General features: G+C 38.6%; 1 pseudogene; it reads left to right on the forward strand.

The window, feature by feature from the left end:
• The first annotated feature begins 6,971 nt into the window (after window positions 1-6,971).
• On the forward strand, window positions 6,972-8,491 carry LOC101041984 (U2 small nuclear ribonucleoprotein auxiliary factor 35 kDa subunit-related protein 2 pseudogene; annotated as a pseudogene).
• The last annotated feature ends 13,672 nt before the right edge of the window (window positions 8,492-22,163 follow it).

Genomic DNA, 22,163 nt, shown 5'->3' on the forward strand with positions numbered 1-22,163 from the left:
TTTTGTAGAGACAGGCCCTCATTATGTTGACCAGGCTGATCTTGAATCCAGGCTTCAAGTGAACCTCTGGCTTTGGCCTCCCAAATTGCTGGGAATACAGGTGTCAACCACCTCATCTGGGCTTCGAATTACTTAAGATGAAAAATTAGATTGTTGATTTGAGATCCTTCTTTTTTAATGTAGGTGTTTACAGTCATAAATTTACTTCCATACATTTTTTATGAACATTGCCTTTACTGAATTTTGTAAGTTCCATTATGTTGTTGTTTTTTTCATTTTCATTCATCTCAAAGTGTTTTCTAATTCCAGTTGTGGGAAAAGACAGTCTTTTCAAAAAATGGTGTTGAGAAAACTGAGTATCCACATGCAAAAAAAAAAAAAAAAAAGTTGAAATTAGCCCCTTAAATTATGTACACAAATAACTCACAATGGATAAAAGACTTAGACATAAGTTGTGATTTCTTCTTGGACTCATTTATTATTTAGGTGCATCTTATATAGTTTCCATATACATACACATTTTCAAAACATCTTTCTGTTATTTATTTTTAATTTTAAGCCAATGTGATCAGAAAACATACTATATATGATTTCCATTTTTTAAAGTATGATTTCAATCCTATAAAATGTATTGAGTCTGGTTTTATGAAACCACATTGTCTCTCCTGTAGGTTGCGCCATGCACACCTGAGAAGAGTTATGCTGGGAGAGTGTTCTATAGAGGTTTATTAAATCTCGTTGCCAAAGTCTCCAATTTTCCTGTGATCTTCTATCTAGTTGTTCTATGCAAGACTGAAAACGGAATGCTGAAGGGTGTGAGAAAATAACCATGGAAGGAATTATTGTGGCAAATCCTCTCCATCCAACCTGCAAGAGTGAGATTCAAACCTTGCTGAGGAGAATATACCTATGGCCCACAATCCAACTATCCTAAAATAACAAGTAGAAACAGCGAAAAATCACTATTCACTATCAGTGAAGTGTGTTGAGGTGCCATGGACAGGGTTGGCCAACCAGAAACTAACTCCGGAGGTACATGTGAAATTCACTAGAGGTGATGTGCCTTGGGCAGCGGTGCTGTGGGAAGAAGAAGAAATGCCTTCCTCTTGTAGTTACTCTTTAATGTCCTTAAATATCATGTCAGCTCGCAAATAATAAATGTTCACAGGGTACAGGTGTAGCATCACCAGGAAGGGTGAAAAAAATGTAGGTTTGAGCCAAAGAGCAATAAATTGTTACATGGTACAGACTGTTCCTTTAGCCTCTTAGCTTCCAGTGCAACTTTCTACACATTTTTGAACTTCTGTACAATAATGTGCCTCTGTTTCCACCTAAAAAGGTGAAACCATCCTCCATATAATTGAATAAGCTATCATTTTTTCCCTATCAGGAAGATGCATACAGTTCTAACAAGCTGTTAGATTCCTTTGTGGGCTGTATTAATTACTGGTCAAATTCAGTTATGATAGCACTAAATATTTATTACTTAAAGACTAAAGTCATTTTCGACAACTTGTACATAAAATTAAAATGGAAAGAAGAGAGAAGGAAAATGTTTCTTAAATATAAATAATATAAATATGGAAATAAACTATAATCCTCAGTTTTGAAATTCTTAAAAAGGCTGTAGTTTTTATATATATATATATATTTATATATATATATATATTTTTTTTTCACTCTTACTGATCATTTTACATTTCCCTTTCTTTCAGCCATAATCAAAGCTGGTCAATGTTCCCTTCTGGTGGAGTGGCCTAAATCCTCATCCCTGTATGGTATTAATAGTCAAAAATTCTGTTTTGATTACAGTCATTGTATTTGATTACAAATAATATAAATACACAAATAGTAACCTCAGTTTTGAATTGGTAACAAAGATTTAGTTGGTATCTGTTTTTTTTTTCCTCCTTTTCTAATCATTTCATATTTCCTTTTCCTTCAGCCATAACAAAAGCTGTTTTTAGTGGAGTGCCCCAAATCCTGTATAATATTGATACTCAAAAATTTTATTTTGATTATTATACTTTTTCATTAACTTTTAATGTTGAGAATGGGGAGTACTAAGCATTAGCCTTGAGAACCATTATGGGTTCTAGACGCAGTCTTTCTTACCCTCCATTGGTAGCAGCAATGAATTTTTTTTCTCAATAATAAGAATTAATTACTCCACCGGGCAGAGCAACTTCATTTTTTCTCTGTTGGCATAAAAAGACCAAAATGTCCAGATAGCAGTGTCATTTTTCAATGTGGTGTATTCTCACCCTTTAGGAAACAAGACCTCAAAACCAGTAGACCTCTGGGACAAAAAGGAAAGCTTTTGTGAGTTGGCTATTAGGAATAATTTTGAGACCAGATAGACCACCTTCTAGACCTTGATTCTTAAGACTCATGTATTCTGCCTTTGGGAGAAGAGAACATCATATAGTGATCTCCAATTCAAAAAATAGATCACATTTTGTAAGACAGAATGGCATTCGCTTTGGGCATTGTGCTCAAACTAGTACCATAACTGAGTCCCTAGCAAACCATCCCACTGTACAATTAGGCCATCTGATTCCAGGTAATATGGTAAGACTAGTTAATTCTATGCACACAAGCCCACTGCTGTAGTTACTGCTGTGAAGTAAGTTCCAGATCAGAAGCATTATTGTGCAGAATAGCATGCTGTTATATAAGAATTCTGTAAGTCTGTACATGGTGCTGCTGACAAGGCAAATTGATATTTAGAATGTGGCTATTCCAGTGAGGCTGTTTATATTATTAGGCATATATATGTATTTTTAAAAATATGAAATTGAATATGCTTTAACTAGTTTTTCCTTTCTTAACATTCTACATGACTTTGTTCCATACAACAAACTGTTGGATATTCTTCATCCCATTAAGCGGTTCCAATGTCAGGAATGTCCAGCTTTTGCTTGTGGGAAGTTAGGTGGATTCCGAGTGTGTCATTACAAACAACACTGTGATGACTACCATAAGACATTTCCCATAAATGAAAATGATCTGTCTTAAGACATTTCCAGTAAATGAAGTTACAGGGCCAGTGTCTGGCACACATTTGAGCCTTTTGATTTGATTGTTAAATTACTCTTTGGAAACAGTATCTGTTTATATTTCCATCTCATTTCCAACTACCTTCACCAGTGTTACGGGAAAATTATCTTTTATAAAAAAAAAAAAAAAAAAAAAAAAACTTTGTCGGTTTTGTTTTAAATTGTACTTTAGGTTCTGGGGTACACGTGTAGATCATGCAGGATTGTTGCATAGGTACACACATGGCAATGTGGTTTGCTGCCTCCATCCCCCATCACCTACCTCTGGCATTTCTCCCCATGTTATCCCTCCCCGACCTCCCCAACCCCCTGCTGTACCTCACTTGCCCCTTCCCAACAGACCCCAGTGTGTGATGCTCCCCTCCCTGTGTCCATGCATTCTCATTGTTCAACACCTGCCTATGAGTGAGAATATGTGGTGTTTGATTTTCTTGTGTCAGTTTGCTGAGAATGATGGTTTCCAGATTCATTCATGTCCTTACAAAGGACACGAACTCATTGTTTTTATGGCTGCATCGTATTCCATGGTATATATGTGCCACATTTTCCTTGTCCAGTCTATCGTTGATGGGCATTTGGGTTGGTTCCAGGTCTTTACTATTGTAAACAGTGCTGCTATGAACATACATGTGCATGTGTCTTTATAATAGAATGATTTATAATCCTTTGGATATATACCCAGTAATGGGATTGCTGGGTCAAATGGAATTTCTATTTCTAGGTCCTTGAGAAAGTGCCACACTGTCTTCCACAATGGTTAAACTAGTTTACACTCTCACCAACAGTGTAAAAGTGTTCCTATTTCTCCACATCCTCTCCAGCATCTGTTGTCTCCAGATTTTTTTTTGAGGATCGCCATTCTAACTGGCATGATGTGGTATCTCAATGTGGTTTTGATCTGCATGTCTCTAATAATCAGTGATGATGAGCATTTTTTCATATGCTCATTGGCCTCATATATCTCTTTTTTGAAAAGTGTCTGTTTATATCCTTCACCCAATTTTGGATGGGTTTTTTTTTTCTTGTAAATCTGTTTTAGTTCTTTGTAGATTCTGGATATTAGCCCTTTGTCAGATGGGTAGATTGCAAACATTTTTCCCATTCTGTTGGTTGCTGGCTCACTCTAATGATTGTTTCTTTTGCTGTAGAGAAGCTCTGGAGTTTGATTAGGTCCCATTTGTCTATTTTGGTTTTTGTTGCCAATACTTTTGGTGTTTTAGTCATGAAGTTCTTGCCTATGCCTATGTCCTACATGGTTTTGCCTAGGTTTTCTTCTAGGGTTTTTATGGTGTTAGGTCTGATGTTTAAGTCTTTAATCCATCTGGAGTTAATTTTAGTGTAAGGTGTCAGGAAGAGGTCCAGTTCTGCTTTGTGCACACTGCTAGCCAGTTTTCCCAACACCATTTATTATACAGGGAATCCTTTCCCCATTGCTTGTTTTTGTCAGGTTTGTCAAAGATCAGATGGTTGTAGATGTGTGGCATTGCCTCTGAGGCCTCTGTTCTGTTCCATTGAACTATATCTGTTTTGGTACCAGTACCATGCTGTTTTCATTACTGCAGCCTTGTAATATAGTTTGAAATTAGGTAGTGTGATGCCTCCAGCTTTGTTCTTTTTGCTTAGAATTGACTTGGCTATGTGCGCTCTCTTTTGGTTCCATATGAAGTTTAAGGTGGTTTTTTACAGTTCTGTGAAGAAGGTCAATGCTAGCTTGATGAGGATAGTATTGAATCTATAAATTACTTTGGGCAGTATGGCCATTTTCACAATATTGATTCTTCCTAACCATGAGCATGGACTGTTTCTCCATCTGTTTGTGTCCTCTCTTATTTCGTTGAGCAGTGGTTTGTAGTTCTCCTTGAAGACGTCCTTGAAGCCACTCTGGAATTACGAAAGATGCCGAGAACATGTATGCATTTAATTTGGGGAAGTAGTGACCCATCTGCATGAATGGTGTAAGGTATCTCAACCAAGAGATCACAGGAAATAGTTATTGGGCAGTGACATGAGTTTTGCAATAATGATGTCATCTATATTTTCTTCAAGGACTTCCAGTTATCTAAGGCAGTCCTTGGAGGGAATCCCGAGTGTCCCCATGAACCTACAAGTTTGCCTTTTTTCCCTTCTCTCTGGGTAATTTCTCAGTGACCTGTAGCTCTGCTTGCACAGCCTTTGGAAAACCCTCTTGCCTTCCAAGCCTCCTGACAACACTGAAGATCCAGAGTAGGTCTTAGAGCTTCTGGGCGTCTAGGTTGAAGGCTGGTGCTATGTAGAGGCTAAGAGGGAAAAGCAGCCTCCTTCAACTTTCAGAGGGGACCTTGAGCGGCCTGGTAGTGTTACCAGCATACAATGTAAAACCATTTGTAAACAAGGCTTGAGTCTCTACTTCCTCAGTCAATTGCTCCTAAAGAATTTCCCAAGAAACCATAGGAATGAATTGAGGGAAATGAAGTAGGGCACCAGAGTCAGTGATAAAGGATTTGGAGCCACCTGCTCATGGGACAAAACTTACTGTGAAAATTTGTTATAGAAAATTATCTTAACTTATTGATGAAAAGTATATACAATATTCTGCAGTCTGACAGAGAAAAAATATTCAGTCAATTTAAAAATGAGATAAAGTAGCCTACACAATACCAGTTCTTCTCTTCAAAAATTAATTACCTAAATATATCCAGTAATTAAATAGAAGATTATGCTTATTTAATTAATCTGAGTCTAGATGAATCATGTAAAAATGAAACATTACTTATATTAAATAAAAGGCTCATTAAGTTCAAAGCTTATCTTTAGTGGTTAAACCAGCCAAAGAAAAAACTTCAAGAGAAGAAATGAAATAACATACCTCTTCTCATATATAAAATGGATTCTTCCTTTTCTGCTGTCCCATGGGTACTACTGCCAGCACTGTGACCTGGGAACGTTTGAAGAAAGGGCTGATTTAGGAAGGGGCAAAGGACTGTTGCATATCAAAGGACTGTTTGAAGAGCAATTGAGGATATAAGGGTCATCTCATTTTATTGACTTACCAGGAAGCTTGTGCCCTTCAGCACCAGGTCACAGAAAAAAGATAGGGTTCGTCTAGATTTCTCCCTAAGTTAGAGAATTATCTACAGCAATTATTAACAACAATTATCCCGGAAGACAGAAATGTCCAAGCACTGGATTAGGAAGCAAATGTGACTCTGGTTCAAATTGGAATGAAAAACAAACACCACCACCACCACCACCAGCACATAAAACAAACAATAGGGAGAGAAAATAAAAAAGTACAGGGAGGTCAGGCGCGGTGGCTCACTCCTGTAATCCTAGCATTTTGGGAGGCCAAGGCGGGCAGATCACGAGGTCAGGAGATCAAGACCATCGTGACCAACATGGTGAAACCCTGTCTCTACTAAAAAATATAAAAATTAGCTGGGTGTGGTGGTGTGCATCTGTAGTCCCAGCTACTCGGGAGGCTGAGGCAGGAGAATTGCTTGAACCCAGGAGGCGGAGATTGCAGTGAGCTGAGATTGTGCCATTGTACTCCAGCCTGGCTCCTGGAGACAGAGCAAGACTCTGTCAAAAAAAAAAAAAAAAAAAGTACAGGGAATCTCCGGTTGGAGAAGGTTTCTCTTTACTTCTTTTCATATGATGATATTTTTGTTGGGGAAGCAAGATGATGGGATTAATCTCTGCTGTTTCTAATGCAGGCTATCCAGAAGCTGAATATATCTACTATTTCTGGTTCAAGAAGTTGGTGGCAGAATTCTCGTTTTGTGTACCTGAAATAGAGCTAGTACTGATTGTTTCCTGACAAGGGACGTCCACATCTCCCGTGGTTACCTTTGCAAGGATGCGATCTTGTGACTCATTGTGATTTCCTTGCTCTCCTCATGTTTGGTAAAGAAATGGCATCCGGGAGCTGGCAAGATGGCTGCGCCCAAGAAGGTGATGTTTCGAGAGAAACCATGCCACAAAAAGTACAGGGCCGCCCTGAAGAAGGAGAAATGAAAGAAACGTCAGCAGGAACTTGCTGGAATGAGAGACTCAGGACTCACACAGAAGGGGAAGGGGAAGGGAAAGGAGGGGAAACCGGGAAAGGGAGAGAGGGAGGGAGGGAGGGAGGGAAAGAGGAGGAGAAGGGGGGGAGGGGAGGAAGGGGAGGGGAGGAGGGGGAGGGGGAAGAGGAGGAAGGGGGAGGAGAGGAGGGGGAGGAAAGGAGAGGGGGAAGGGGGGGAGGGGAGGAGAGGGAGAGGAGAGGAGGGAGAGGAGGAAGGAGGAAGAGGGAAAGGGGAGGGAGGGGGAAGAGGGAAAGGGGGGAGGGGGAAGGGGGAGGGGAAGGAAGGGGACGAGGAGGAGGGGGAGGGGGAGAGCGAGGGGGAGGGGGAGGGGGAGGGTTTTATTGAAGAACAACTAGGAGAAGAGAAGCTATTGGAAAGAAAGGCAAAGATTACATGAGTGGTTACTGAGAGAGCAGAAGGCACAAGAATTCAGAATAAAGAAGGAGAAGGAAGAGGCAGCTAGAAAATGGCAAGAAGAACAAGAGAGAACATTAAAGCAACAATGGAAAGAGCAGCAGAGGAGAGAGAGAGAAGAGGAGGCGCAGGAGCGACAGGAGAAGAAAGAGGAAGCTGTGCTGAAGATGCCCGATCAGGCTGAAAATGGCTCCACCTGGCAAAACCCAGAACCACCCCTGGATTTCAGAGTCATGGAGAAGGATCGAGCTAATTGTCCCTTCTATGGTAGAACAGGAGCTTGCAGATTCGGAGACAGATGTTCATGTGGACATAATTTCCCAGCGTCGGGTCCTCCCCTTCTTGTTAAGCGCAGGTTCACAACGTTTGGGGTGGAGCAGCGCGCAAGGGACAGCTGCGGCCCTGACGCCGGCCTGGGGGACAGCAAGGGAGAAACCGACCAGCAGGTCCTAGATGTCTGTGAGGTTGTGCTGCCCGAGTTCAAGAGCGTGGGGAGAGTGTCTCAGTTCGAGGTCAGCTGCAGTTTGGAACCTCACCTGAGGGGCAACCTGGACGTTCAGTACCAGGCGGAACGCGGGGGCCAAGCTGCCCTTTCTCTGTTTGACGGACGACGGCTTCAGTGCGAATTCTGCCCCGTGACCCGGTGGAGAATGGCGATTTGTGGTTTATTTGAAATACAACAACGTCCAAGAGGAAAGCACGGCAATTTTCTTCATGTGTTCAGAAGTCCCAACAGTGAATTTCTGGGAAGCGAATAGAGACGTCTGCAGGACTCCAGATGGGACTGGCTCCTCCTCTGGCAAGAACTCTGAGAGGAGGGCGAGGGTGGGCGACCAGGACGAGCACTGCAGCAGGCTGCGGGGAAGGAGAAGCGCAAGGCCAGACCGCTCCTGCAGAAGAAACGGGGAACCCAGGAGGAACAGGAGTAGTCACAGGGGGATGTCTCACAAACGCACATCAGAGAGTCCCAAATAAACTTGTTTTGTTCTTGAAAAGAAAAGAAAAGAAAAGAAAAAATAGCATCCGTATTTTCCTATGGCTGAGAGTTTCTGGTTTTGTAAGTGGCCTAGGATGCATTCAGCTATTGACGACCTCTTAACTTTATTCATCGTCTTCAGATTTTTGTTTCAGTCCCAGCAAGAATATATAGCTGGTTTTCTCCTGGATCTGATTTAATTGGTTATTAGTGTTTTTGTTCTCTTTTGCATGTGCTTTTTCTTTTACTGATGCTTAATCTTCACTGCCATTGTATTTGTTATAAGTTTCTCTCATCTTGTGTAAAAACACTATCTAAAGTCTTAAAGTAAACACAACTATATTTAAGACTGCTATTACCAATGTGATTGTTTTCCTGTAGGTTAAATTACTGGGTTTTTGAAGCAATTAACTTGACCTGAATCCTCAGCCTCAAAAGCTGTAACTGTGCTATTAATATGTCCATCATCTTGTTTCCAAGGTAGAAGGAACTTCATGTACTGAAGTCTCATTCAGGGTCCATTAACTCAGAGTTCAGTGGAGTCATGCCTGCTGTGCTGAATGTTCCCCTGACAACCTCTGTAAGTAAAGGAGGCCCTGAAAAATAATAACAATGCAAATAAAGAGCATTTTCTCCAAGTTAATAATAACATCAAACATATTGTCCTGGCTTAGCTTTTTAATAGTGTCTCAAATTCCAATGTGAAAGTGTGACACAAAATAGAATATAAATACCTAAGAGAAATAAAAGCCAAATGTTCACAGAGAATTCATTATATTCTAGGCACCATTCTAGTCCCAGCTCAGGCTGCCATAACAAAATACATAGGCTGGGGACTTAAGCAACAGAAGTATATTCTTCCTAGTTCTGGAGGATGGAAGTTCAGGGTCAGAGTGCTGGTAGGGCTGCTCCTGGTGAGGGCTCTGCTCCTCACTTGCAAGTGCAGCCTTCCCACTGTGTTTCCTTACAGAGAAAGGAGGGAGATTCAGTCTTTCTGTCTCATCTCAAATCCCGTTATTAACTCATCACAACTTCTGTTTATAAATCCCATCGTGGGGGTGCCCACCTTCATGAAGTCACCTAATGCCTGTCCCTCCCACGGGCCCTACCTCTAAATACCATCATTTTGGGGGCTGGGGCTTCAACGTATGAATTTTGGGAATGCACAATTTGGTCCACAGCACCTTGGCTTCCCTCTAAGGAAGGAGATCTTGGTAAAGGGTAGCTCTGAGTAGATGCCCCAGGGGCTCACAAAATGATGCAGTGTGCCAGGCAGTGAACACATTATAAGCAAAGCCTGCAGGTAAACCACATTGGGACATATCCACTAGCACAGCAGAGGCTCAGGACAGAGTCCGCCATCCTGAAGTGGGGCATTCAGAGCGGGGTGTCTGGAAAAAGTTTCAGAAGATGAAGCTGAAGGTACAGTGGACTTTTGAGTTAATGCTAAAATGAGTTAAGATTTTGGGGGTCTGTTGGGAAGGCATGATTGGCTTTGAATGTGAAAATACATGAGATTTAGGAGAGGCCACAGAGAATGATATGGCTTTGCTCTTTGTCCCTACCCAAATTGCACCTTAAATTGTGATCCCCTGTTGAGAAAGGGACCTGCAATCCCCATGGGACGAGGGAGGGCAGTGAATGGATCATGCTGGTCTAATGATAGTGAGTGAGTTCTCACGAGATCTAATGGTTTTACGTGTTTGGAAGTTCCCCTTTCATTCTTCTCTCTCCTGCTGCCTTGTGAAAAAAGTGCTTGCCTCTCCCTTTACCTTCTGCCATAATTGTAAGTTTCTTGAGGCCTCCCTAGCCATGTGAAACTGTGAGTCAACTAAAACTCTTTCTTTTATAAATTATCCAGTTTTGGATATTTCTTTATAGCAGCTTGAAATGAACTAATACAGCATAAAATGGAGAGGGTGCAATAGAGTTGGGATAGGCAAGAGAAACAGGCTCAATTTTGGACCTGCCAAGCTTCAAGACCCTGTGAAACCTGTAGGGGAGATATCATAGGACAGATAGCCATTTGTGCCTGCAGCAGGTAAACTAGTCAAGGCGACTCCAGCTGCTTAAGTAGTTAAAATAAGCATATAGGTATACTTCAAGCAGAGCAGAACAAAACCAAAACCCTGTCTCAAAACTAAGTATAAGGCTATTGCTGCTTAGTTATGTAAATCCCAGAGTCAGTGTTCCTGGCTGGCAGAAAATTTTCCTTTGAGCAGTGATTTAGGAGCCAAGCCTTCTTCTTTCTTGTGCCTTCATCATCTTGAGCAGGTGGCTTCCAGGATGCCTATGTATGGTAATTGGGAGGAAACAATGTAAAATATCAATTGAGAGAGGTTGGACTGGGTCATTTCTGCAAGTCTCTACATCATATAGACTCACTTGCCATTGGCTGAAATTTAGCAATAGGGCCACACCCAACTTCAAAAGAGGCTAAGGAAGAAGCACTTAGAAACTGTATTCATCAGTCTCCATATCTCAGGGCCCATACTTAGTATCTGTGCAATAAATTTAGGTACTTATTATTAGATGAGGGATTAAGGCTTAGGTGAAATATGTGAGAATACAGGGTTATGTGGAAGTTGTAGAGAAAAATCCCAAAGAAAGAGAAGAGTATACATAAAATTCTGGGAAATATTAAAAATAGTTCACAGAATATTCTATTGCTAAAGCTTTAGAAGTAGCAATGGAATATTCTTTCATCATCACTACCAGATGCCATAGCATAAATAAATCTGATAAACATAATGTTGAGGAAAACAAATTTGATAAAAGTGTACACACTGTATAACAACATTCATGTACCATTCACAATCAGGTCGAATTACCCTGAAATACTTGTAGCGAAGACAGTAGTTAACTTCATTTGGCACTGTGATTGGCGTAGGGGAGAATAGGGCTTAAGGGTGGCACTTTAACATTATTTTTAAAAAATAATTTATTTATTTTACTTTAGGTGCATAGTATATCTGGCATTTGTCCCCATGTTATCCCTCCCCACCCTCTCCTCTCTTTTGACCCCCCATTCTCTCTCCCCTATCCCCCTCAACTGTCCCCTGTGTGTGATGCTCTTCTCTCTGAGTACACGTGTTCTCATTGTTCAACACCCACATATGAGTGAGAACATATGATGCTTGGCTTTCTGTTCTTGGGTCAGTTTGCTGAGAATGATGGTTTCCAGATTCATCCAAGTCCCTACAAAGGACACAAACTCATCATTTTTTATGGCTGCATAGTATTCCATGGTGTATACGTACCACATTTTCTTTGTCCAGTCTATCATTAATGGGCATTTGGAACATTTTTTTTTATCTTGATCCAGGCACTGGTTTTATAGGTGTGTTCATTGTGTGAAAATTTATTGAGGTGAGCACTTCTGATTTGTCTAAATTTTGTATACTACATTTAAATAAAGCATATACTTTAAAATAAACTTTATGCTTTAGAATTTTCACACACATATTCTCATATATAAATTAATTAATACCTGCATTAAGAACTCTCCCTAATTAAGCATTATTGACCTTTACTCCATTTTCTCAATTTATATATTCCAGTCCTTTTAGACATTGCTTACTGCTCTACCTTTAAAGAGGGAATTATTCTATTTCAAAGGCAAGTCTTTCTAGTAGATTATTTTTGAATAATTGAATCCAATTGCTTTGGATATTTTGATGTCAAGGCAATCATGAGCAAACTCCCATTCACAGTTGCTACAAAGAGAATCAAATACCTAGGAACACAACAAACAAGGGATGTGAAGGATGTCTTCAAGAACTACACACCACTGCTCAAGGAAATAAGAGAGGACATAAACAGATGGAAAAACATTCCATACTCATGGTTAGGAAGAATTAATATTGTGAAAATGTCTATACTGCCCAAAGTAATTTATAGATTCAATGCTATCCCCATCAAACTACCATTGACCTTCTTCACAGAACTGTAAAAAACCACCTTAAACTTCATGTGGAACCAAAAAAGAGCCCTCATAGCCAAGACAATCCTAAGCAAAAAGAACAAAGCTGGAGGCATCACACTACCTGACTTCAAAATATACTACAAGGCTACAGTAATCAAAATAGCATGGTACTGGTACCAAAACAAACATATAGACCAATGGAAAAGAACAGAAGCCTCAGAAGTAATGCCACACACCTACAACCATTTGATCTTTGACAAACCTGACAAAAACAAGCAGTGGGGAAAGGACTCCCTGTATAATAAATGGTGTTGGGAAAACTGGCTAGCCATGTGCAGAAAGCTGAAACTGGACAACTTCTTACACTTTAGAAAGAAAATTAACTCCAGATGGATTAAAGATTTAAACATAAGACCTAGCACTATAAAAACCCTAGAAGAAAACCTAGGCAATACCATCCAAGACATAGGCATAGGCAAGGACTTCATGATTAAAACACCAAAGGCAAGCATTTTCTAATTTGGACCCATTGAAGTAACTTACTGTATTAATGGTCTTGAATATGATTTTCCAGTGGTACTTCTACTGTCTGTGGTGGAGACAGCTCTCAGGCCACCAAAGACTCATGAATGTCTTCCATAATAGAGCTATTTTTGCTGGCTACTTTTATCTAGATGTAGCCACATGACTGACTTCTAGCCAATTGGATGTGGATGGATATGATTTATACTGCTTACAGGCCTGGCACTCAAAGCCCACCAGACATACCCTCCACTCTGTCTCTCCTCCAACCAGCTGAGATGTCACCAGGCTGTGGGTAACCTGGGGATCCAGGTGGTACACAAGTTTAGCTTCCCATGGTATGGGCTCCTGAGTGGGCCCACAAAAATAAGCATGCTCATTGTACTTTCCAGGAGCAAGAAATAATTTTCTATTTTATTGAGTCCTTGAGATTTTAAGTTCATCTGTTCCTCCCCTGAACATGGTGCTCATTTCCCTTGTAATAGCTATATATTCCTCGCTTAGAATATTTAGTCTTGTTTCATTGTAAGACCTTCACAATGTACCCAGCCCATGAATTCAACACTCTACCATGCACCATCTAAGCAGTCTATCCCCGAATCAGTCATTATATTAATAATTTATGATAAAGTTAGCCAGCCTCTTAGTTAAAATTCCTTACTTATCTTGCCTTATAAGGAGAACAAAGAAACCCACTTATATGGAGAGAGCCTGGCAGTGGTTCAGATTTTGGTCTTCTTTAATTTGCTGCTGCCTTGAATATTTCTTTTGTCTGCAGCATTAGGTAAAGGAGCGAGATTGATGGGTGTTGATGCTCAAAAAGAGAGCTGTTTTCCAAGTTGTTGTATGATCCATAGTGGTCCTGGTAATTAAAAATCTGCCAGTACATACAGCCTCCATGTGGGATGCCTGGATTAATAGTGTGTAGCTGTCAAAAATAAAGACAAACACAGCATGCTCAGGGCCATGGTGTTTGAGGATTCAGCAGGTTGTTGCTATGCCTTTCAGGAGAACTCCAGGACTAGGTGATGGGGACTCCCATTGATGGGAAATTGCTTTATTTCCCTTCTCATTAAATTTGATCTCACATGACCAGTGAGCTCTGTGATTAAACAAAGACTCTTTATTCTGTACTCCAATTTAGATCTATTTTAAGTATCAAAGGTTCTTACAGGACAATAAAATATTTCCAAATCTAATTTTGCATTCTCTCAATCAGCATCTTTAACAAAATTAATTCTATCAGGCGCAGTTTTGTGCCTGTTTACTGAGAGAAGCATGCATAGAGGGAACTGCACTGATAAGTGTGCATCTCAACTGAGACGCACATGTGCATGTCCCTATAGAACATTTCCAGCACCCTGAGGGTGCCTGGGTGCTCCTCTCCACTCAGTATTCCTCCTGAATGCAGCTGCTGTTTTTACTTCTATTGCTGTAGATAACTCCAAGCCAGTTTCTAAATATTCATTCAATACTCATTTAAATTTTGCCTCTATCCCTCTCTGCTCCAGGATTTAGAGAAATAGTTCTAAGTAGTGTTTTCTTATTATTCAGTTGTTAAAACATATTTTCTTCTTTTGGGTTTTCCTTTGGTTTTATACCTGACACTACATCTGTTGCCATTTTTAAAGTCATATATTTAGAATTGAGAACTTTTGAAAAGATTAGTCTGAAAGGGCAGCATAAAAGATTAGCAAAATAAGGCCAAAGGGTGTGTCTGTGATTCAAAGCCCACGGTGTTCCAGGGTTCCAGAGCCTCTGACAGGAAAGGTGCTGAGTCTACCAACCCTGTGTCACCGATCTTAGTATCACCTGGAGCAGAAGTGAGCCACAGAGCAACAATGGCGATCCCTTATGATCCTCAGTCTGTCACTGAATCCTGAATTCTGGAATTATGATTGAAAACGGTAATAATATCTATAGCATCATAGCTAAAGACTCTATGTGGGTCCATACACCCACTTATAACTGCTATTGATCTATTTTATTTATTTATTTTTATTATACTTTTAAGTTCTGGGGTACATATGCAGAACATGCAGATTTGTTACATAGATATACACGTCATGCTGGTTGGCTGCATCTATCTTCCCATCATCTACATTAGGTATTTCTCCTGATGTTATCCCTCATCAATCCCCCCTCCACCCAACAGGCCCCAGTGTGTGATATTCCCCTCCCTTTGTCCATGTTCTTATTGTTCAACTCCCACTTATGAGTGAGAACACATGGTGTTCGGTTTTCTGTTCTTTTGTTAGTTTGCTGAGAATGACGGTTTCCAGCTTCATCCATGTGCCTGCAAAAGACATAAACTCATCCTTTTTTATGGCTACATAGTATTCCATGGTGTATATGTGCCACATTTTCTTTATCCAGTCTATCATTGATGGGTATTTGGGTTGGTTCCAATTGCTATTGTGAACAGTGCCCCAATAAACATATGTGTGCCTGTGTCTTTATGGTAGAATGATTTATAATCCTTTGGGTATATAGCCAGTAATGGTATTGCTGAGCCAAATGGCATTTCTGATTCCAGATTTCTGAGGAATCACCACACTGTTTTCTACAATAGTTGAACTAATTTACACTCCCACCAACAGTAGAAAAGCATTCCTATTTCTCTCCATCTTCTCTAGCATGTGGTTTTTCCTGACTTTTTAATGATTGACACTCTAACTGGTGTGAAATGTTATATCATTGTGGTTTTGATTCGCATTTCTCTAATGACCAGTGATGATAAGTTTTTTTTTTCTTCATATGTTTACTGGCATAAACGTATTCTTTTGAGAAGTGTCTGTTTATATCCTTTGCCCACTTTTTGATGGGATTGTTTTTTTCTTGTAAATTTTTTATGTTCTTTGTAAGTTCTGGATTTTTGCCCTTTGTTGGATGGATAGATTGCAAAAAGCTTCTTTCATTCTGTAAGTTGCCTGTTCACTCTGATGATAGTTTCTTTTGCTGTGCAGAAGCTCTTTAGTTTAATTAGATTCCATTTGTCAATTTTGGCTTTTGTTGCTACTGCTTTTGGTGGTTTAGTCATAAAGTCTTTACCCATGCCTATGTCCTGAATGGTATTGCTTAGGTTTTCTTCTAGGGTTTTCATGATTTTATGTCTTATGTTTAAGTCTTTAATCCATCTTGAATTAATTTTTGTATAAGTTGTAAGGAAGGGGTCCAGTATCAGTTTTCTGCATATGGCTAGTCAGTTTTCACATCACCATTTATTAAATAGGGAATCATTTCCCCATTGCTTGTTTTTGTCAGATTTGTTAAAGATCAGATGGTTGTAGATGGGTGGCATTACTTCTGAGGGCTCTGTTCTGTTCCATTGGTCTATATTACTGTTTTGGTACCAGTACCATGAAGTTTTGGTTACTGTAACATACTTTGAAGTACGGTAGCATGATGCCTCCAGCTTTGTTCTTTTTGCTTAGGATTGTCTTGACTATATGGGCTCTTTTATAGTTCTACATGAAATTTAAAGTAGTTTTTCTCTAATTCTGTGAAGAAAGTCACTGGTAGCTTAATGGAGATAGCACTGAATCTATAAATTACTTTGGGTAGTATGGTCATTTTCATTATATTGATATATATATATATTTAAATTGTACTTTAGATTCTAGGGTACATGTGCAGATCATGCAGAATTGTTGTATAGGAGCATACATGGCAATGTGTCAACCCAGAATTTTGTATCCTGCCAAACTAAGCTTCATAAGCAAAGGAGAAATAAAATTATTTATAGACAAGCAAATGCTGAGAGATTTAGTCACCACCAGGCCTGCCTTACAAAAGCTCCTGAGGGAACCACTGAATATGGAAAGGAAAAACTGGTACCAGCCACTGCAAAAACATTCCAAATTGTAAAGGCCATTGACACTATGAAAAGACCTATCAACTAAAGGGCAAAATAACCAGCTAGCATCATAATGGCAGGATCAAATTCACACATAACAATATTAATCTTAAATGTAAATGGGCGAAATGCCCCAATTAAATGGCATAGACTGGCAAATTGGATAGTCAAGACCCATTGGTGTGCTGTATTCAGGAGACGTATCTCACGTGCAAAGACACACATAGGTTCAAAATAAAGGGATGAAAGAATGTTTACCAAGCAAATGGAAAGGAGAAAAAAAAAAAAGCAGGGGCTACAATCCTTGTCTCTGATTAAACAGACTTTAAAGCAACAAAGATCAGAAAAGACAAAGAAAGGCATGACACAACAGTAAAGGGATCAATGCAACAAGAAGAGCTAACTATCCTAAATATATTTGCACCCAATATAGGAGCACCCAGATTCATAAAGCAAGTTCCTAGAGACCTACAAAGAGACTTAGACTCCCACACAATAACAGTGGGAGACTTTAACACCCTATTGTCAATATTAGACTGATCAATGACACAGAAAATTAACAAATATTTCAGGACTTGAACTCAGCTGTGGAGCAAGTGGATCTAATACATATCTACAGAACTCTTCACCCCAAATCAACAGAATATACATTCTCAGCATCACATCACATTTACTTTAACATTATTCTAATTTTTAAAGGATTTCTATGATAGTCCATCTTTCATTTCTGATCTTAGTAATCTTTTCACTTCTCTTTTTTCCTTTGCCAGTGTAGCTAGAGTTTTAAAATTTTACTAATCCAAAAGATCAAGCTTTTGATTTATTGATTTTCCATGTTTTTGCTTTGTTTTTTATTTCATTGTTAAACTCTTATCATTTCCTGACTTATCCTTATTTTGGTCAAACTTGGTCTTTCCTTCTTTTTCTAGCTTTTTAATGTAGAAGTTTAAGTAATTGATTATGAACCATTTACATTTAATGCAATTTATGATATTTTTGACACATGATTAACATTTTATTTGGCACATGATTAACAATTTATGATATTTTTGGCACATAATTAACATTGTTTATTTTCTATATATGCCATGTATTCATATTTTCTTCTTTCCTGTCTTCTTTAAGATTAAATGATTATTTTAATATTATATATTAATATTCTCCACTTTTAGATTATTTGTTAAATTTGTTTTATTTATTTAATCTAATAATTGCTCTAGGCATTCCAATTTACATGTTTAGCTTACCATAGATTACTTCTAAATTATCTTATAGAGTCCCAGGTAAAGCATAAGAATCATACAAAATTTACTTTTACTTTTTCCTTTCAACCTATATGCTCATGTGTTCATATATTTTATTTCTACATATGTCATAAACTTCAAAGTATGCTACTATTATGTTTGCTTCAAACAAGTAGTTCTAAAAGTACAGCTGGGGTCTTCTGTGGTTCACAAGATCTTTTCAGGGTATACATGAGATTTAAACTATTTTCACAATTGTAAGACACTGCTGACTTTTACATTCTAATTCTCTCAAAAGGGGAGTTTTTCAAAGTCTACATGATTTACAATATTGCAACAGACTGAATGCAAAAGCACATATTATGCTTTAGCTGTTCCTTATTAAGTCTGGCATTTATGAGTTTGGAAAATATTTTTTAAAATACCATTCTCCTCACTAATTGATTTTCTTTTTTGAAAAATGTAGTTACTTTTCTTAAAAAGATATTATTTTTGTTAATATGAAATGGTTTTATTACTAGTTTTTAATTAAATAAATATTTTCATTAATAGATATTATTAATTAATGTCAGTTTTAATTTCTAATGCAGAAACTCTTAGTAGATATAAACCACATCAACAAATTATCTGGATCTTCAATAATTTTCACAACGTCAAAGTTATGATGATACAAAACTGTTTGAGAACTGCTCCTTTAAACTGTTAATTATATTTTAAATAGAATTCTAACATGCTTATGTTTATTTACATAGATGTTTATCATTTCCGAGTCTGCATATTCCTTTATGTATATACAAATTTTTGTGTACTATAATTTTTCTTCAACTTGAAGAAATTTCTCTATAATATCTTGTAGAGAAAGTTGGTTGAAAAAGATTGTATTTAATTTTGCTTAAACTAAATGTCTGTATTTTGCCCTCATAATATAAATTTAGCAAGATTTAACATTCTAGGTGGGCATTCCCTTATCTCTAACCTTGCCTGTCCAACACTTTGTAACATTCATTATATCATCCTCCCCTCCCCTCTTCCAGATACTAGGAATTATTATTTAAGAAGGTCAAAGTGAATTTCATGTTAAGAAAAGAAAGTGGTTGGAATGAAAGGATGGATATTAACTTCACATTTAATATAACATGTGCATCTGTCCTTTTTACCAATTCAAGGTCTATAGGCAGAAGCTAGGGTATGTGAAGTTGAGTTTTATTAAGTTTATAATCTTCACATAACCTCAGATCTATAAAACATTTCTTCAACAGTCCAGAGAACTTTAGATGAATTAAAATTCTTACTTTAGTCAATGGTATTATGTGTTTTTGAGAAAGAATCAGTTGGATGACCTTTCCATTTTTTTTTCCTGGTATTCATTCTGCTTAAGTGACATCAAAAAACTTTATTGGAAAATGAAAATTTTTTATGGAATGACACATTATTATTAAATAGTTTACTTGGCATTTAGACACAGGTGTTTTCTTAGAAATGTTAAAGGGGGCTGAGTTTTCTCCTTTGATGCCAACAACTTTGACACTATTTTAGCAACAGAGGCAAACCCCAGAGCCTCCAGAAAACAAAAATGCAAACCCTGCTTGCTGGAAGAAAAATAGGTAAAGAACCTACCTATTACCATAAAATACCAAACCAAAGTTATAAGAAAAATGCAGTAAAACCCAAACTTTTAAAAATATATGAATGTTTAACAGTGTGTGGTAGGTATAGAAGCTCAAGTCTTCTTTCAGAGAAACCAATGCCTTGAAAGAATGGTGGAAAACCAGAATGAAAAGAAAGCATGTTCTAATAGATCTTAGACTCATTTCAGCTCTGTGTTGTAGGATTTCGTATTTATAACTCTTCTGTTGGTGTTAGTGTTTCTAGGAAGGCTGTGATATAAAACAATGCAGGGTTACTCCTGTGTCTTTAGCAAAGAGCAGATGTGATTTGCTGAAAGTACACACACATCCAAGCCCTAAAATCTTCTTACCAGCCAAGCACCCTACACTCTTGTCAACCACCTACCTTCACCCCAAATGCCTTCTCCTTGCCTCTATCCAAATTTTCCTCAGTATTTAGGGCCCCTCTTAATGGGCAGAACCTTTATGAAACTGCCCCATAGAATGCAGATGGTATTAGTGCTCTTTTTCTCAGCAGTGAAAAATAATGCTGCTTTACTTTAAGACTATGTTGTTTGGCTATTTACTTGTCTGTGCCCCTCCTAAGCTGTGCAAAGGGATTCATGTCAAGACCTAAAGCATGTGGCACAGATAGAGTGTGGAGTTTACTGGGGATGAGCTTAGGATCAGAGAAGTGGGAGACACATGCACCCTTGAACTCTCACTACCCTACATCATAGACTTCATACATATTCCCAACAAGCTGGTATATTGTGCCTTCATGTCTCGGATGCTCTACATATGTATATAGCTTGGGAGCATGGAGCACTCGTAACTAGTATCAATGGATGCTGTCTAGTTTAAAAGTGGCTTTATCAGGAAGAGTTAGCAGTGGCTGTTATCAGTCTGTTCTATTGAATTAACTCTGACCTGCTGATCCACTCATCTAATGAACTTCTAGAAGAATAAAGAAACTAAACCTTCAAAGCCAACTAGATTTGTCCTCTTGAAAAAAAAAATCCGGGTCTTTCTAATTTTTACAGCCCAGTTTTAGCATATAGGAATGCAATAAATACTCTATAAGAACTGAGTGAACATCAATACCCAAAATATAATTTACATGCTATTACTGTGGACAGCAGGACCCTGCACACAAAACAATATGTTGGCTAATGTTCGAGGTCTATAAAAAATCCCTGCCATCAGAATATTCCACCAGATTCCCCTCTGGGTTTCTCAAGACTCATTGTTTGAACTACGACCTAACAGGTGAGTTATATCAGGCTGTCAGCTAACATAGTGAGACTCCACAATCTGCTGTCCCTGGGCTGAGAAACTTTCTTTGTACTTTATGCTTCCATGGGCCCCTGGAATCCCCTCATTTGTTTATTTGGCCTCACTGTTTTGCACATTACTGCCTCCAACCTAATAGCCTCAAAAATTGTCATTTCATGACTTTTCCTTTTTTGAGACAGAGTCTCGCTCTGACACCCAGGCTAGGGTGCAGTGACGTTTTCATGGCTCACTGCAACCTCTGCCTCCCAGATCCAAGCAATTCTCCTGCCTCAGCCTCCTGAGTATCTGGGGTTACAGGTGCATGCCATCACGTCCAGCTAATTTTTTTTGTATCTTTTTAGTAGAGATAGGGTTTCACCATGTTAGGATAGTCTCGATGGTCTCTATCTCCTGACCTTGTGATCCACCTGCCTTGGCCTCCAAAGTGCTGGAATTACAGGTGCGAGCCAAGTGCCCAGCCCATTTCATGGCTTTTTATGTTCTACTTATTCTTGAAAGCATTCCTGTGAATAACCAAAGGATATGACGTTTTCCATCAATTTTACCATGTGCTTCTAGAATGCAAATACACATCATGGAGTCTTTTAAAAAGAAAGATGCAGTTCCAGATATCAGACAAGCTATGGGCCCTGCTTTGACTCTGGCAGGTCAAATGTTCAAATCTTCAGCAGAAGAAAGAAAACAAATGCAGAACGTGCTTGTTGCTGTCACAGCAGTTATTCTAAATATTGAGTGCTGGTTGGTTTTGTATTATCCTATTTGGGAACACGTGAACCAAGAGCAAAGATACATTTTTAAAGAACAAGAGCACTGGGCAGAGTATACTGACAACTTCAAATTCAAATTCAAATTAGTCTAAGATGGCATCAGAAAGTCATGCCCGTATTCTTCGGTTATACAACTAGGGGCACTTTTTATTGCAGTCTGAGTTTCAGAAAATACCTGATTGATATTTAATTGGGAATAGTTTTTCATGGCTTTGTCTTAGTTTACTTGTGGCTTCTGTATTTTTTTGCAGTTTCAGGTAGAAGTTCCTGTTATGGGTTAAACTTCTCCATTAGCTATATATCTTCATTAGCAAGCAGCTACGGTAAATGAACCTTGCTATCTTAATTTTTAATGTAATTTTGTGCCTATGATCTCAGCTAAATGCCATCTACTTAGTTCACTGCCACATGTATGAGCTAATAACTGAATCTCAGGTATAAAATGTTAAACTCA

This window comes from Saimiri boliviensis, chromosome 1 (genome assembly GCF_048565385.1).
Source record: "Saimiri boliviensis isolate mSaiBol1 chromosome 1, mSaiBol1.pri, whole genome shotgun sequence".
Taxonomy (NCBI): domain Eukaryota; kingdom Metazoa; phylum Chordata; class Mammalia; order Primates; family Cebidae; genus Saimiri; species Saimiri boliviensis.